Source organism: Macrotis lagotis, chromosome 7 (genome assembly GCF_037893015.1).
Source record: "Macrotis lagotis isolate mMagLag1 chromosome 7, bilby.v1.9.chrom.fasta, whole genome shotgun sequence".
NCBI classification, from domain to species: Eukaryota; Metazoa; Chordata; class Mammalia; order Peramelemorphia; family Peramelidae; genus Macrotis; species Macrotis lagotis.
Genome location: NC_133664.1, coordinates 21,804,924 through 21,821,094, shown reverse-complemented (window position 1 = coordinate 21,821,094; position 16,171 = coordinate 21,804,924).

The window sequence follows — 16,171 nt, the reverse complement described above, 5'->3', positions numbered from 1 at the left end:
AAATGTCCCCAGTTCCTTTAGTGAACCTCCATATGGCATGGTCTCAAGGTCCCTCTCCATCTTCTTATTCTCCTCCAGACACTCTCCAATTTATCACAGGTCTGCCCAAAGTGAGCCACACACAATATTCTTCATTACAACCATTGTAAATTGACATTACAGAATTTTCTGACATAGAAAATATTTGGAAAAAGTACCACTGAAAAATATTCCTGTATATTCTCTCAGAACCTTGCTCCTTTTCCTCTTCTTGGCTCTAGTCATCACAGTATCTTCCTAGACAGTTGTTCTTAAATACTTTGCTCTCAGGACACTGTTGTAGTTATAAAAAAAATCATTGAGGATACCCCCCCCCAGAATTTTTGCTTATGTGGTTTATATCTATTGATATTTCCCATATTAGATTTATGAATTCTTTAGTATTATCGCTTAGTTTTATTGACCTCAATCAGTCCCTAAAAGGGCCCCCCCAAAAATTCCCAGACTACATTTGGGTACTGCTGTTCTAGACCATTAGCTATTGCTTTGCATTTTTACCAAAATGGAAAGAGTATTGACCTTTGAGGGAGTCCTGGGTCTTTGATACAGGGTGATCACCAGTTTGCTGTGTGACTTTGCACAAGTCATTTTCCCTCTGAGGGTCCCATTTTCCTCATCTGAAGAATGTAGCAGTTGGACATTATGAAAATGGTGGTTCCTGTAAAATCATGTAAGTCATTCAAAGCTTAACTGAAACTCCACTTTCTACATCATCTGAATCACTATCAACAACACTCTAGATAAATAAAAAACTTTTCTTTTATGATCTCATTGGATATCAAAATTTGAAGCTTCCCCTTATCTTTCCCATTTGCTCATGTCTTTCTCTCTAACCTACCTTAATTTTATTTTGTGATTAGTCTATATGTACTTATAGATAAATGATAGATAGATAGACAGACAGACAGACAGGTAGATAGTTGGATGGATGGATAGATATGTTGCTAGATGATGAATGAATGGATGGATGGATAGATAGACATACAGAAATGAAAGTAGATAGATGATAATTAGACAGGTAGATAGGTTGATAGATGAATATAGATAGAGAAGAGAGACAGGTAGGTAGATATAATAAGAAGATAGTGATAGTGAGACAGATAAGTTGATAGATGTGCATAGATAGGGAAGATAGGTAAGCAGGTAGATAGATGATAAGTTGATAGGTTCATAGATTAATGAGATGGATAGATAGATACATCGATACATAGATACATAGATGACTCTTCAATTAACATGTAAGCTCCATGAAGTCAAGGACTATTCATTTTTATCTGTGTATTCCCAGATCAATTTTCAGTGTTGATCATATGGTAAATACTTAATAAATGTATATTAGTTGATGATGATAGCTAGCTATGTATTACAGTATGGGATTTTAAGATTTGCAAAATGTCTTACAAATATTGCCTTATTTTATTCTTACAACAGTTCTAGAAGATAGGTGCTATCTATCTATAGTAATACATACCTATTATTATATTTTCCAGATGAGTCAGTATCTGTATTTGAACTCAGGTCTTCCTGATTCCGGGTTTAACACTCTCTGCACTATGGTGCCCCTAGCTGCCTAACAGCAAACACAGTAATTTTAAGAACTGAGAAGCATTTTTCATACGTTAGTTCATTTGAGCCTCAAAGCCATCCCACGAGAGGGCAATTATAGCTATCATTATCTCCATTTTATCAATGAGGAAACTAAGGCTTTACCCCGCTAGTAAGTCTTGGAGGCAGCATTCAAAATCAAATTCTTCCTGCCTCCAAGTCCAGTCCTTTGTTCAATATCCAGAATCAAATGTGGGTCCATAGTTCATTCTCATATATCAAACTAAGTCATTATATCTAATGACTACGATCCCTCCTTTTAACCATCAGAAAAATCCCCTAGCTTAGTGAGAGAGATTCACCTAGCAAATTATTCATCAAAGACTCTGGAAGGAGCCATTAAGTGTATCCCAGGTTCTGCCTCATTAATTCTTTCAACTATTCCTGTGAGAGGGAAGGCAGGGATAGAAACTGAAAGGATACTCAGAGCATCTCTGCTTGGTTATGAAATCATTAGCATTCTGGTCAATGATCCAAACAGGGGAGAGCTTCCCTCCCTCATTCCAATCTCTCTTAAAGGTAGAGGGGAGGGAGGGAGGGAGAAGAGAGGTAGAGGATTCAATTTCTAGACATGACTGCTACTAATATGCTCTGTAACCTTAACAGAGTCCCTTCCCTTCCTGAGATGCATTTTCTTATCTTTTGTAACATTTAAAAAGTTTAAGAGATAATTTTGGGGTAATTTAACCATTTTATTATTAAGGCTAGCATGATTATTAATAAAAAGAGACCAGTGGCCCTCTCAAATGTCAAAATGTCATGATAGTGGGTGTGTAGTTTATATGCTCTTAGAAGAGTAGATATACCCGAGAGTGGTAATCAGCTCAGATGGGTTAACAATTAATGAGAGAATAAATATTACAATGAAGGTCTGAGCTATATTTCAATGAAGGTGTTGAGATATATAATTTGGATCACCCAAATCTTGGTCAAAGAGACTTATCAATTTCCCTTATCTCCTGTCTGACAAAAATGAGAAGCAACATTTCCCCAGACTTGTCTAAGTAAAAACAATTAACAGGAACCTTCCCATCAGCCCAAACTTAGAATCTCTTTTACTGTCTTTGATTAGACCTGAACCTGGGCAAAAAAAATCTTTGAGCAAGATTTCCCACACTGGTTGATTTCTGGGTAAGGAAGGAGAAAAGGGGAAGAACAGTGGTCCCAATAAAATAATCAGTTATTAAATACAAGAATGAAACAATCATTTCTCTCTATCTAATGAAGAGATTGGACAAGATGGTCCTCAAGATCCTTCCTAACTCTGACATTGTATATGACATCTATAATATCCTCAGTCACCAAGCACTTATTACACTCCTACCATACTGATTGGAATTAAGGGAGAGGGGGAGTAAGGTTAAATTTTCTGTAAAAAGGTAAGATTTTAGCTGGAACTTGAAGGAAACCAGGAGGTGGAGATGAGGAAGGACAGAATTCCAAACACAGAAGAAGAATAGTTAAAATGCCCAATCCAGGGGTGGCTAGGTGGTGCAGTAGATAAATCACCGGCCCTGGAGTCAGGAGTACCTGGGTTCAAATCCAGATCAGACACTTAATAATGACCTAGCTGTGTGGCTTTGGGCAAGCCACTTAACCCCATTTGCCTTGCAAAATCCTAAAAAAAAAAACCGCTCAGTCCAGAAGGGGGGGGGGGGGGTTATACAAAGTGATAGGTGGAGAAAATGAAGCCCAGGCAGGTAAGGCATTATGTTAGAGAAAGATATATAAATACATAGGTGTTTGATGGTAAATGGCAAAGAGGAAAATTGAGCTTGGAGAGAAGTAGAAACTTCTTCTAGAAGAAAGCTGGCTCCAAATGGACTGTGTTCCACTGAGTAAGAAGTTTCTCTCACTGGAATCATTAAGGTTCTTCAAACAAAGGCTGAATGAAACCCGGTTGGGTAAAAAAGTAAGGGATGAGGATGCTCTAATTTAGGTCTAGGTTGTTAGATGTCTTGAGTTCCCTTCCCACATTAAGGTTGGAGATGTAATTTCCCGACAAGATGCAAAGTATACTCTCTACAACCTATACAAAGTTGAGCAACTCATTTTAAAAATTGCATTGAAGTTTTTTCTTTTACCTCATGATCAGTTCCAAGTATCCCACCCCCACTTTTAGGCAGTGAACTTTCTCTCCTAAAGAAGGAAAATACTTAAACAAAGAGAACTAACAGCCACTCGTATCTGACATCACATGCAACATCGTTCTTAAGTTTCCAAGGATCTCACACCTCTCAGACTGGCCAATATGACCAGAAAGGACAATGATCAATATTGGAAGGGATGTGGGAAATCTGGGACACTAATATGTTGTTGGTGGAGCTGTGAACTCATCCAACCTTTCTGAAGAGCAATTTGGAATTATGCCCAAAGAGCAATAAAAAAATGTGCATACCCTTTGATCCAGCAATACCTCTACTGGGTCTATACCCTGAAGAGATGATGAAAAAGGGTAAAAACATCACTTGTACAAAAATATTCATAGCAGCCCTGTTTGTGGTGGCAAAGAATTGGAAATGAGGGGATGTCCATCAGATGGGGAATAGCTGAATAAATTATGATATATGTACGTTATGGAACACTATTGTTATATTAGAAACCAGGAGGGATGGGATTTCAGAGAAACCTGGAAACACTTGCATGAACTGATGCTGAGTGAGATGAGCAAAACCAGAAGAACATTTTACACCCTAACAGCAACATGGGGGCAATGATCAACCTTGATGGACTCACTCATTCCATCAGTGCAACAATCAGGGACAATTTGGGGCTGCAATGGAGAATACCATCTGTATCTAGAGAAAGAACTGTGGAGTTTGAACAAAGACCAAAGATTATTACTTTCAATTTTTAAAAAGTTGTCTTATGTACTACATAATTTTACTATCTCTAATATTTTATTTCTTCCTCAAGGATATGTTTTTTTCTCTCAATACATTCAATTTTGATCAATGCATAGTATGGAAACAATGTAAGGATTATCAGACTGCCTTCTCTGAGGGAGGGGGGGAAGGAAGTGAGGGGGAGGGAAAAAATTATAAAATTCCAAATCTTACCAAAAATGATAGGTAGAAATTACTACTGTATATGTTTTGAAAACAAATGAAATATTTCTATTAAAAAATTTTCAAGGGAAAAGAGGGAGATAATCTTCCTCATCTCTTCTCTATACTTTGGCTGAGCAGAAGGGGTCATAGAGAAAGATTACGTACCATCCTTCTTCCCAACATCTCTCAAGGCTCAAGTCCACATAGCACCACCTCTCTGAAGCTACCAGGACCCCTCAGCCCAAAGGAATCTTTCTCTCCTCAGAACCATCAGGTTGCATGGTTATACCTGAATTGTGTGTTATGAGTCTTTTTGTGTTCATGCTATCTCCCCAACGAGCTCTTTGAAGACAAGGATACTGTCTTATTTATTTTTGTACCCCAATAGCTAGTGATGGCAATCACTTAATACATGGGGGGAGGGTTTGAATGAAGTCTTGAACAGTATATAGGAGTAACCAGAGGAGGAAGCCTAGGATGATCTGGGGACCGAGTAGATCTTGCTTCCCTTAAATATCTGTTCCCTGAAATTTACACCATTAGAGAAATATTCCCTTATGACTCTGGATTTCCCTGCCAGTAAATAGTAAACATTTATGATTTCAGTTTGACTGAAATGTGGAGTGTGGAAGGATCATGTATAACCAAAGCAGAAAGAGAGACTGCAGCCAGGCTGATTGTGGATGGCCTGGTTAAAATACAAACCCTTGAGGCCATTAACGAACCAGGTTTTGATAATCTGTCAACATTTACTGGGGATTAATTGCTAACCAGCTGTGAAGAGGGACCTGCTAGGCAGGAGAAGAAAGATGGGTGGATTGAAGTAAGGGAGTTCTTAAGATTAGGGAAAGTAGGGGCACTAGGTGGCGTAGTGGATAAAGCACCGGCCCTGAAGTCAGGAGTACCTGGGTTCAAATCTGATCTCAGACACTTTACAATGACCTAGCTGTGTGGCCTTAGGCAAGCCACTTAACCCTATTTGCTTTGCAAAAAAAAACTAAAAAAAAAAAGATTAGGGAAAGTGTCATTGAAAGGGATAATTCAATAGGCCAGTTTGGACATTTCCTGGACCAACCCTTGTAGTCTGGGGTCATAAAAATGTGCTTTCCCACCCCCAAATAAAGGTATGTGCTCTGATAGCTGCAAGCTGAGACCAAGGCTACAGCTAATATTCTATAAGAAGCCATGCTTGCTCTGTTTTGAAAGACTTAAGAACTCAAATTAACAAAATGAACAAGCACTATTCCAGGATACAGATGATAAAGGATGCTGCCCACCTCCTAACAGAGAGGCAATGGATGCAAAATTCATATATATATATATATATATATATATATATATATATATATATATATATGTATATATATATATATAGAGAGAGAGAGAGAGATATCTATATCTATATCAATATAGATATATAGGTCATGACCAATGTAGGAATTGGTTGTGTTTGATTATACACATTTTTGTCACAAGAGTTTTTCTTTTTCTTATTCTTTTCCAATGGAGAGGGGAAGTAAGGACAAGAAAAAAATAGATTTTTGTTCAGTAGGAGAAAGTATCTTTTGAAAAGAAAGACATTTAAAAAAATAATCACAACTCCTCATGACAGAGTGGTAGGGGGACTACCAGGCAAAATGTTGATTCACAGTGAGATGTGGTCACTAAACCAGATATTTTAATTGTGTTCCTTTGTCACAAAAAGAGTTCAGACTAAAAGAGATAGGGAATTTTTTCCAGAAATGACTGTTATACCATGATGGATGCAGCTCCTTTCAGCAGTTCAGGGAGTTAGAGCAACCTGACCTGCTGTGGACAATGCTATCCACATCCAGAGGCAGAAAAACAAAACAAAACAAAGCAAAATGCAATGTTACAGAATCTGAATGAACACTACATTCACTTTTTTTAAAAAAAGTTTTCTTATGTTTTTCTTTCCTATCTCATGGTTTTCTTTCTTTTCCCTTAATCCTAATACTCCTAATACCTCATATAGAAAATGACTCATCTGTAAAAAAATGTTAAACACAAGGGTGGCTAGGTTGCACAGTGGATAGAGCACCGGCCCTGGAGTCAGGAGAACCTGAGTTCAAATCTAGCCTCAGACACCTAATAATTACCTAGCTGTGTGGCCTTGTGCAAGTCACTTAACCTCATTGCCTTGCAAAAAAACCTAAAAAAATGTTAAATACAAATGTGTGTGTTCAATATTCACTAAACTGTTCACTGCTGGGGGAAAGGGGGGTGGGAAGGGAGAGTGGAAGGAAATTATGTAACTTCAAAATATGTAAATGCATAGGATGACAACATTCATTCACATGCATATTCATATTTTGAAGCTACATAATATGTAATTGGAAAAATAAAATATCAATTAACAAAAGAAATGACTGTTGTACAGAAAAAAGGTATTAATAAAACACATTTTTATAAAAATGAAAAAGAAAATGGTGAAGAAGGATCTTTGAACAGTGGCAACAACCTCAAACAGAAACCAGGGTCCCTGGACTACATATATATATATATATTATACATATATATATAATATATATATATTATATATATATTATATATACAAAGATCTTGGATTGGCTCATGTTGACTTAGGAAACTACATAATATTATCTGCATTCTATTATATATTTAAAATTTTTTGATAAATATTTCCCAATTATATTGTATAATTTCTAATTTTCTAAGTGTTATGGGGTGAGAAAGGGCATGAAGGCCCCATGTTTGAAACTTGGTTTTAGAATATTGCTCATATTAGTCAGGAACAGAGAATTGAGAGCTCAAATAAACAGCTTCTTCCAACCTATAAATATTCAGAGAACTTCACCAACTGGCTGCTCAGTACAGAATGAATTTTTTTTCCATAACAGTTCACAGACCTTCTCTATAAAGTATGAAGGTCAGTTAGGTGGCCCAATGGCTAGAGTAGTGGGTCTAGAATCAGGAAGCCTCACATCTCCTTTAGTTCAACTCTGGCCTCAGGCACTTACTAGCTGAACCCCATTTGCCTCATCTGTAAAATGAGCTAGAGAAGGAAATGGCCAACTACTCCAGTATATTTGTCAAGAAAACCCTAAATGGTGTCACACAGAGACAGATACAACTGAAAAACAACTGATCTGAATAACTATGGAGAGTATTTGTGATCTTCATGGAGAAAGAGCCCACTCTTAGAGCAGTAACCAATAATTTTTGTTCCCAGGGTAAGACACAAAACATATTTCTGATTGCTACCCAGAAAAGGGAGGGCAGTAAGCAAAATTATTTCAGTGCTGCTTCAGATTTAGATGCAGTGGGTAGAATTCTGGACCTGGAGTTCGGAATTTATCTTGCTATTGTCAAATCATTTTGCAGTTATGATCCCATTTGGGGAGTCAAGGAATACCTGAGTTCAAATCTGCCTCTGAAACTTGCTAGCTTGTGACTCTGGGCAGCCTCAGTCTGCCTCATTCTCTCATCTATAAAATGGGGATACTAAAATCACCCATCTATCATCAGGATAAAAGGAAACATATTTGTAAAGTGTTTTGCAATTCTCAGAGTACTATAGAAAAGCTGACTATTGTTTTTTGTTCAGAACTTTCTGATTTTTAGTGTACCGATTGGGATGAGGCTCCCATCACTCTCGAGTTATAGCTGTGCCCACAGTGGCAATGTGTAGTTAGGAAGACCCAAGTTTAAATATTTCTTTAAATGCTTAGTCTAGATAGGACAAACCTCAGTTTCCTGCTTTGTAAAAATGGAAATAATAACAGCTTTGACCTCACCAGAAGCAAATGAGAATAAGGTGCTTTGCTTACATTAAAATCCTACATAAACATTAGAGAATATTACTATTCTTGAGGTAGCAAAATAACTTACAATCCATGGAGCCAAAGATTAGTCCCTTTGGCTGATAGTCTCATCAGTCCCAGGAAAGATTAGGCATTTTTTATTCTGAATTTTAGATTAAGGACTATGGGAAATTCGGTGTCATCCAATGGCTTTTGGCATCATCCTCTCAGATTTCTCAGGGTCTCTATAGACTTCTAAGTCTCTGGGAATAATAGTATAATGAGCCTGAGGAGGGGAAAAGGTGAAATAATTTCAGAATTTGGTGTGGGGCCATCTCTCAAGTCAATTCAGTGAGGATTCCATGAGAAGGGGGAGTCTTGGCTTGATTTCCCTAATGTCTTTTGTTTCAGTTTGAGTTTTATTTCAACAATCCCTGATTCTTGGAAGATTTCTGTGGTCAATCCCTTGCCCCACAATTAAATTCTCTTATGTCTTCTTTCAACAGTTGTCCACCATTTCATGAAACCCTATACTTGCCCAAGAAAAGAGAAATTGGAGGGGCAGGGCTAGGGAGGATGGTGTGTGTGTAATGTGTATGTGAGTGTGTGTGTGTGTGTGTGTGTGTTTGTGCATGTGAGTGTGTGTGTTTGTGTGTGTGAGTGTGAGTGTGATGTGAGTATGTGTGTGAGTGTGTGTGTTTTTGTGTATACAGGGGAGTCTGGGCTGGCACTGCCAATCCTAGAACAGAAGTGATGACTGACATTCTTCTAGAGAGGTTAATTTTGAAGATAATTAAAGTAAGAAAAGGGATGCCTTTCCCCTTAGCTGGTCGACTGCAATAAGAGGGCCATTGTTCCAGAAGCCGCTTTCAATTATCCTCCTCTGATGGTATCTGCCGGAAAGAAAGAAAACCTCAGTCAGGTGGACGCTCTCTGGGGCCTAGCTGAACAGAACAGAGGCAGAGAATGAAATACAAAATGAGTTAAGACTAAGCCCTCAGGCAAGATGGAAGCATCTGACTGCTAAGAGAGCAAACCCATTAGAAGCAAAGCAAGAAATGTTGTTATATGGGCAGAGAGCACTGAACTTCCTCTCATCTGTGATCTATTCATGTCCCTAACCTTTCCAGTTTGCGAAGGATTGTGCCAAAGAGCTTAGTAGAGTGTCTGATATACAGTAGGTGCTCAATAAATTCTCAATAATTTTAACGTTTCCAAGGAGGAAACTGCTGCTTACTCCCTGTGAGACTGTGCAAATTGCTGAACCTCAGTTTCCTCATCTGCAAAATGAGGGGCACGGGCACCTTCAAGGTCCTTCCAACTCAAAATCAACAACCCTTTGTTTAGATTTGGTAAGCAACCATAGTAAAGAATTCTGCCTCCTGCTCCAGTTGGCTTCTTGTATTATTTTTACCTAATGAACTACAAAGTTGCCTAGAGCAGGTTCTTTTCTTTTCCTTTTTTTCTTTTTTCAATCACGTGCAAAGATTGTTTTCAACATTCATTTTTGGTAAGATTTTGAGTTCCACATTTTTTCTCCCTTCGGGCTCCTTTCCCTCTTCCTGATCTGCATGCAAAATCATTTTAAGCATATTTCAATATTAGTCATGTTGTGAAAGAAGAATCAGATCCAAAGGGAAAAACCCCGGAGAAAGAAAAAGCAAAAAGCAGCTTTAAAAAGGTAAAGATGGCATATTTGATCCGCCTTCAGACTCCGTAGTCCTTTCTCAGGATTCGGATGCCATTTTCAACGCAGATCTTTTAGAATTGTCTTGGATCACGCATCTGCTGGAAGAGCGGAGTCTATCTCAGGTGATCATTGTTACAGTGTTGCTATTGGTGGTTACAATGTTGCTATTTGTGGGTGCACTGTTGCTATTGGTGGTTACAATGTTGCTATTTGTGGTTACAATGTTGCTATTGGTGGTTACACTGTTCTCCTGGTTCTGCTCACTGCACTCAGCATCAGTTCATGCATGACTTTCCAAGCTTTTCTGAAGTCAGCCTGCTTTGAGCACTTTCCACGCTGTTTGCCACGGGTGGGTGGCTGCTCCAAGCCCCAGAATTCCTGGTTCTAGCTTCCACTTGTCACTCAAGATGCGATCCTTCCTCTGCTAGCATCATGGGGCAGCTAGGTGGCGCCAGAGAGAAGAGTACGGACCTGGAGTCAGGAAGACTTCTCTTCCTGAGTTCAAATCCAACCTCAAACATTTATTAGCTGTGTGACCCTTGCAAATCACTTCATCCTATTTGTCACAGTTTCCTTCTCTGCTAAAAGAGCTGGAAAAGGAAATGGCAAAACCCCTCCTGTATCTCTGCCAAGAAAATCCCAAATGGGGTCATAAAGAGTCAGACACAACTAAAAACAACTCAACAGTACTAAAGTACCTCACCCTGGGGATGAGTACAAAAATCTTTTTTTGATCAGCCCTCTTGAAAGCTGTTTCACTTCTTAAAGAGATTTCATGAATCTGCTTTCTGTACCTTGCAGGTGGTATACATTCAAACAAGACTCACAAGTGCCACTCTTTCCAGAGGAAAGACTTATAGGCTTCCACAGCTCCACAATGGAGCTCCATATTCCCTCCTCCCTCTTTCACTACGTAAATTAAAATCCAGTTCCAGGTACAGGGAACAAAATGGAGAGAAATTGCAGGTCTTCAAACCAAGACTGGATGGTGACTTGTTAGGAATTCTTTTTCTGACATAGGCTGGAGTGAGAGGTCTTTCTAATTCTGGAATTTTGTGATTCCCTGAATAAGGGCTTGTATACTTAAATCTGCTTCTGACTTTCCTAAAATAATAACAGACTTTAAATTCTGAGACTGTTTGAAATCCAGATATGCTATAAAATCCAGATTTAATTTTCCATAGAACATTTTCTCATCAAATATCAATAGATGGTGACAATAACACATCAGGGTTTACCAAAGAATTTACTTCTATTCTCTTTTTTTTAGGGTTTTTTTTGGAAGGCAAATAGGGTTAAGTGGCTTGCCCACGGCCACACAGCTAGGTAATTATTGAGTGTCTGAGACCGGATTTGAACTCAGGTACTCCTGACTCCACTTTATCCACTATGCCACCTAGCCGCCCCTACTTCTATTCTCTTGATTGATTCTCAAAACAAAAATGCCCTCCTAATGTGCTGGAAGCCTTTCTCACTTTCTCTTCACATCATAAAGATACTGGTGAAGCATATGATGCAGGTCCAAGTGGGAGTGTGGCATAATGTTTATCAAGACTTGGGATCAAATCCCATCTCAGCACTTGACAAATGAATGCATGGATAAGCATTTAATGAACACTTACTATGCTCAAAGTGCTGGGGATACATAAAAGAAAGGAAAGATAGCCTTGTTCTCAAGGAATGTGCATTCTTAGGAGTGAGACCACACATAGAGAACATTCCAGCCAACTCCCAAGATATTTAGAGGGCAAAGGTTATGCTTGTCCCTTATTGTCATTCTGACTGATCAAATCACATCAGTTTTCACATCAGATTATTTGGCAATACCTAGGGCTTTGGTGGTAAGGACTCTTTTCTCTGAACTCAGTAGCTTCAGCTACATTGTCCACAGATGGTCTTTCTAGTTCTGTGACCCTGAGAAAGCCAGTTAACCTATCTAGAATTCAGCTTCCTTATTTGTAAAATGGGGACAACAAGAGAACCCAACGCCAAGGCTTGTTGTGAGGATCAAATAAGAGAACATGCATAAGATCTTAATGCTAGCTATTATTACTTTTGTAATTTTTCCTGTTATTAATTACTATGTGAGTAGTCCTATCTTCCCCACCACCACCACCACCAAGGCATTACTTTGACAATATCTTTTACTCTCTTTCTCCTGCCCTATTTGTAAGGTAATAAAGCTTCCTCCTGCCCACCACAAGTCTATTCACCACCCTCTGGGGGATTCTAATTGAGATTCCAAAATGAGAATTGAACCTGGGTCCCCTGATTACAAATCTTAGACTCTTTCTATCTCTTTGGAATTAAGGTGACGATATGCTACACCTCCATTGGTGTAGATCTATGGAGAGCCCTGGTCTCCTCCAACCGCTTACCTGGCTCATGAATAGAAGCACGAATACTATACATTTCCCTAGTGCTGATGGAGTACTTGAACATTCTCACACAAAAAGAGGCAATATGGTGCACTCTGAAATGTGAAGTCTCTGGCTTCCCATTTATGAATCTTTCCACAGTTTTTGGTCTCAGAGACATTCTACAGGGAAATGGAACTGGCTTGGCTGGTTTGGAGATTTTGCCACAGGAAGGTCATGGAATAGTAGGCACTGGAATATAGCGTGCCATACAATCAATAGCAAGTCAGCCTATGGAAATGAGACTCTACACTCAGCACCTCTCCCCAAAATACACTGGAACGGCAATGTAGTTCAATTTGAACTCAAAGAGCCATGGGTTCAAGTCTTCTTTCCTGTGTGATTTTGGACAAGTTTGCCTAACTTCTCTGAGTTTTTAATTTCCTCATCGGTGGGATTAAACTAGATTAGATGGACTCTAAATTCCTTCTGTCTTTAAACCTAAAATCCTGTGATAATAGCTTTCTGAGGGGGGACCTAGGGTCTCCCCAGAGTTATAATAGAAAGACACACCTTGTTTGAAGCATGTCTGAAACGTGGAGATTTGTATTTCCACTGAAGATAAATCAGAGGTTAAGTGACTTGCCCAAGGCCACACAGCTAGGTAATTATTAAGTGTCTGAGGTCAGATTTGAACTCAGGTCCTCCTGACTCCAGGGCCAATGCTCTACCACTGCTCCACCCAGCTACCCCTAGCTCTTTACATTTTAATGCAATTTACCCTCATACTCCTAGAGTAGGAGTTATATATACTTTGATGGCCCTGTGATCTGACCAAGGCAGATACACTCTGCAGCTATACAGGTTTCAGGTCCAAAGGATTCTTTCCTGTGTCATTCCATAAACTTCCTCAGGGCATCTGCCTTCCTAGTATGTTTGGGACACATCAGGGAGAATGCAAATTGAATAACAGATTAACCTGAATATAAATCCCTTTAATGGGGGAGGGGGGTGCAGTTAGATAGCATCATAGAACACTGGACCTGGGAGTCAGGAAGACATCTTCCAGAGTTCAAATATGGCCTCAGACATTTACTCTCTCTGTGACCCTGGGCAAATCACTTCATCCTGTTTTGCCTCAGTTTCCTCCTCTGTAAAAACAGCTAGAGAAGGGAATAGCAAATCATTGCAGTATGTCTGCCAAGAAAATCCCAAATGGGGTCCCAGAGAGTCAGATATGACAGAAATAACTCAACAACAATTTTTTCTTAAACTTCTGGTATGTGTTATGCTAACTTCTACTCCTTCCCTTCACAAGCCTCTGGTCCAATCAGCCAGGTCACTGGCCATTCCTTGCTATTTCATCTCCTACATCCTCGTGCTTGTATAGACTGCTCTCTTAATGTATTTCTTTCTCATCTGTATCACTCAGAAAGTCATACCTTCTTTTAAAGAAGGTTCAGATGCCACCCCCTGTTTGAAGCCTTCTCTAATCATCCCAGTTTTTAGCTATCTTTCTTCTTCCTCAATTTTTATTTGAACTAGAACAGGAAAGGACCTCAGAGTTTAACCTGGTTGTTTTACAGAAACATAAACTGAGGCCCAAAAAGTTTGTGAGTTATCCAAGTTCATTCAGGAAAGAAGCAAGATTCAAAGCCAGATCCTTTGACTACAGAAACTCTGCTTCTTATAAAACACCATGATGGAGATTTAAGATTTAGAGCTCAAACGGACCTCTGAGCTTGCCTACTCCAAATCTCTCATTTTATAAATTAGGAAACTGAAGCCCACAGAGAATAAATAACATTCATGTGACAAATATTGGTGGTGAGATATGAGATAATGATCACATTCTGAATCCAGAGCCAGGATTCTTACCACTGTACTGTTCCTTATAGAAATAATTTGAAAGTCAGAAGGGACTTTAGGAGATATGTAGTTCAACCTTTTATATTAAAAAAATCTTCCATTATAATAGCATCCTCAACAAGCAGGATGATCATTTTTTACTCCATTCCATTTAGACCATAAATATTTATTACGCATCGATGAGGCGCTAGGGCCATGAAGTCCCAAATGAAACATTCTTTTCCCTCAAGGAGTCTAAGTTCTACTGGGTGGAAGTGGGGCAGAATATAATATATGTTCAAATAAATATATTTCAAGAAAAATTGAGAAGGGAGAAAGAGCTAACAATGGAAGGCTTCCCACAGAAGATGGAGTCTAAGGTGAAGTTAGAGTTTGATAACTAAAGATTAGAAAGCAATTTAAATATACCGTGTAATTTCATTCTTTGGGTTTTTTAGGTTTTTTGCAAAGCAAATGGGGTTAAGTGGCTTGCTCAAGGTCACACAGCTAGGTCATTATTAAGCATCTGAGACTGGATTTGAACTCAGGTCCTCCTGACTCCAGGGCTGGTGCTCTATCCACTGCGCCGCCTAACCACCCCCTGTGTAATTTCATTCTTACTGCAATCTAATGAAGAAGGTGCTATTATCTGAAAGAAGTAAACTGAGATCACACAGCTAAGGAAGTATCTGAAGTTAAATTTGAGCTCAGATCTTTCTGACTCCCAAGTTGTAATGTTTAAAAGAGTTAGAGTGATTTCATTTCTGGCTAGTATGTTTGTTAACAAAAAGAGGGCAGTGGCACCCTCAAATGCCAAAAAACTAATCACAGTGGTAGAGTCAGTTTACATGCCCTTCGAAGAGTAGGTGTTCCTGAAGATGGCAATCAACTCTGATTGGTTGAAAATTAACCAAAGAAAGAATATTATAACGAAACTTGGGTTCATTTTAATGAGGGTCTTGGGAGTGCTTGGATCACCCAAGTGTTGGTCAAGGAGACTTATCGATATGCATATCAAAGAGGAAATTCACTTCTATCCCAGACCTGTCTGACAAACACAATGAACAGGATGCCAATTTCTCTCAGTCTGGTTGGGTTGGTCTGTGCCCAGGATTTCCATGCTGGTTGATTTCTGGATGAAGGAAAAAAAGTGTGTGTGTGGGGGGACCTTGAGCCTAATTCAGTAATTAGTTTCTAAATACAAGAGAGAAATAATAATTTCTCTCCAAGTCAAGTTCTCTCTCCATTGGAGATAGTTGGTAGTCCAGCCTGGCTGGATCAGAAGACAAAAGGGAGAGGGGCGGCTAGGTGGCACAGAGAATAGAACACTGGTCCTGGAGTCAGGAGTCCCTGAGTTCAAATCCGACCTCAGACATTTAATAATGACCTAGCTGTGTGGCCTTGGGCAAGTCACCTAACCCCATTGCCTTGCAAAAACTTTAAAAAAAAGATAAAAGGGAGAGATATAAAATAAGACTAGAAAAGGTAAATGGGGGTTAAGTTATAGAGAACCTGCTGTGCCAGGCTGAGTTTGGGTATAAGCCTCTGAGAAATGGGGAATTGTTGAAGATTTTTTAGTACATTCATATTGTTGCCCTAGGGAAATTTGTTTTCAGCAGTGGGAGGATATATGGAGTGGGAAGAGATAGGAAATAAGAAGGGTCAGTTAAGAGGCTATGATCTCTATCAAAGCTGGAAGTGAAGAAGGTCTGCATTGAGATGAGTGAGAGAAAAGGATGCAAGAAATATTGTATAATTGACACGAGAGAAGTAAACTGAGATCATACACCTAAGTAA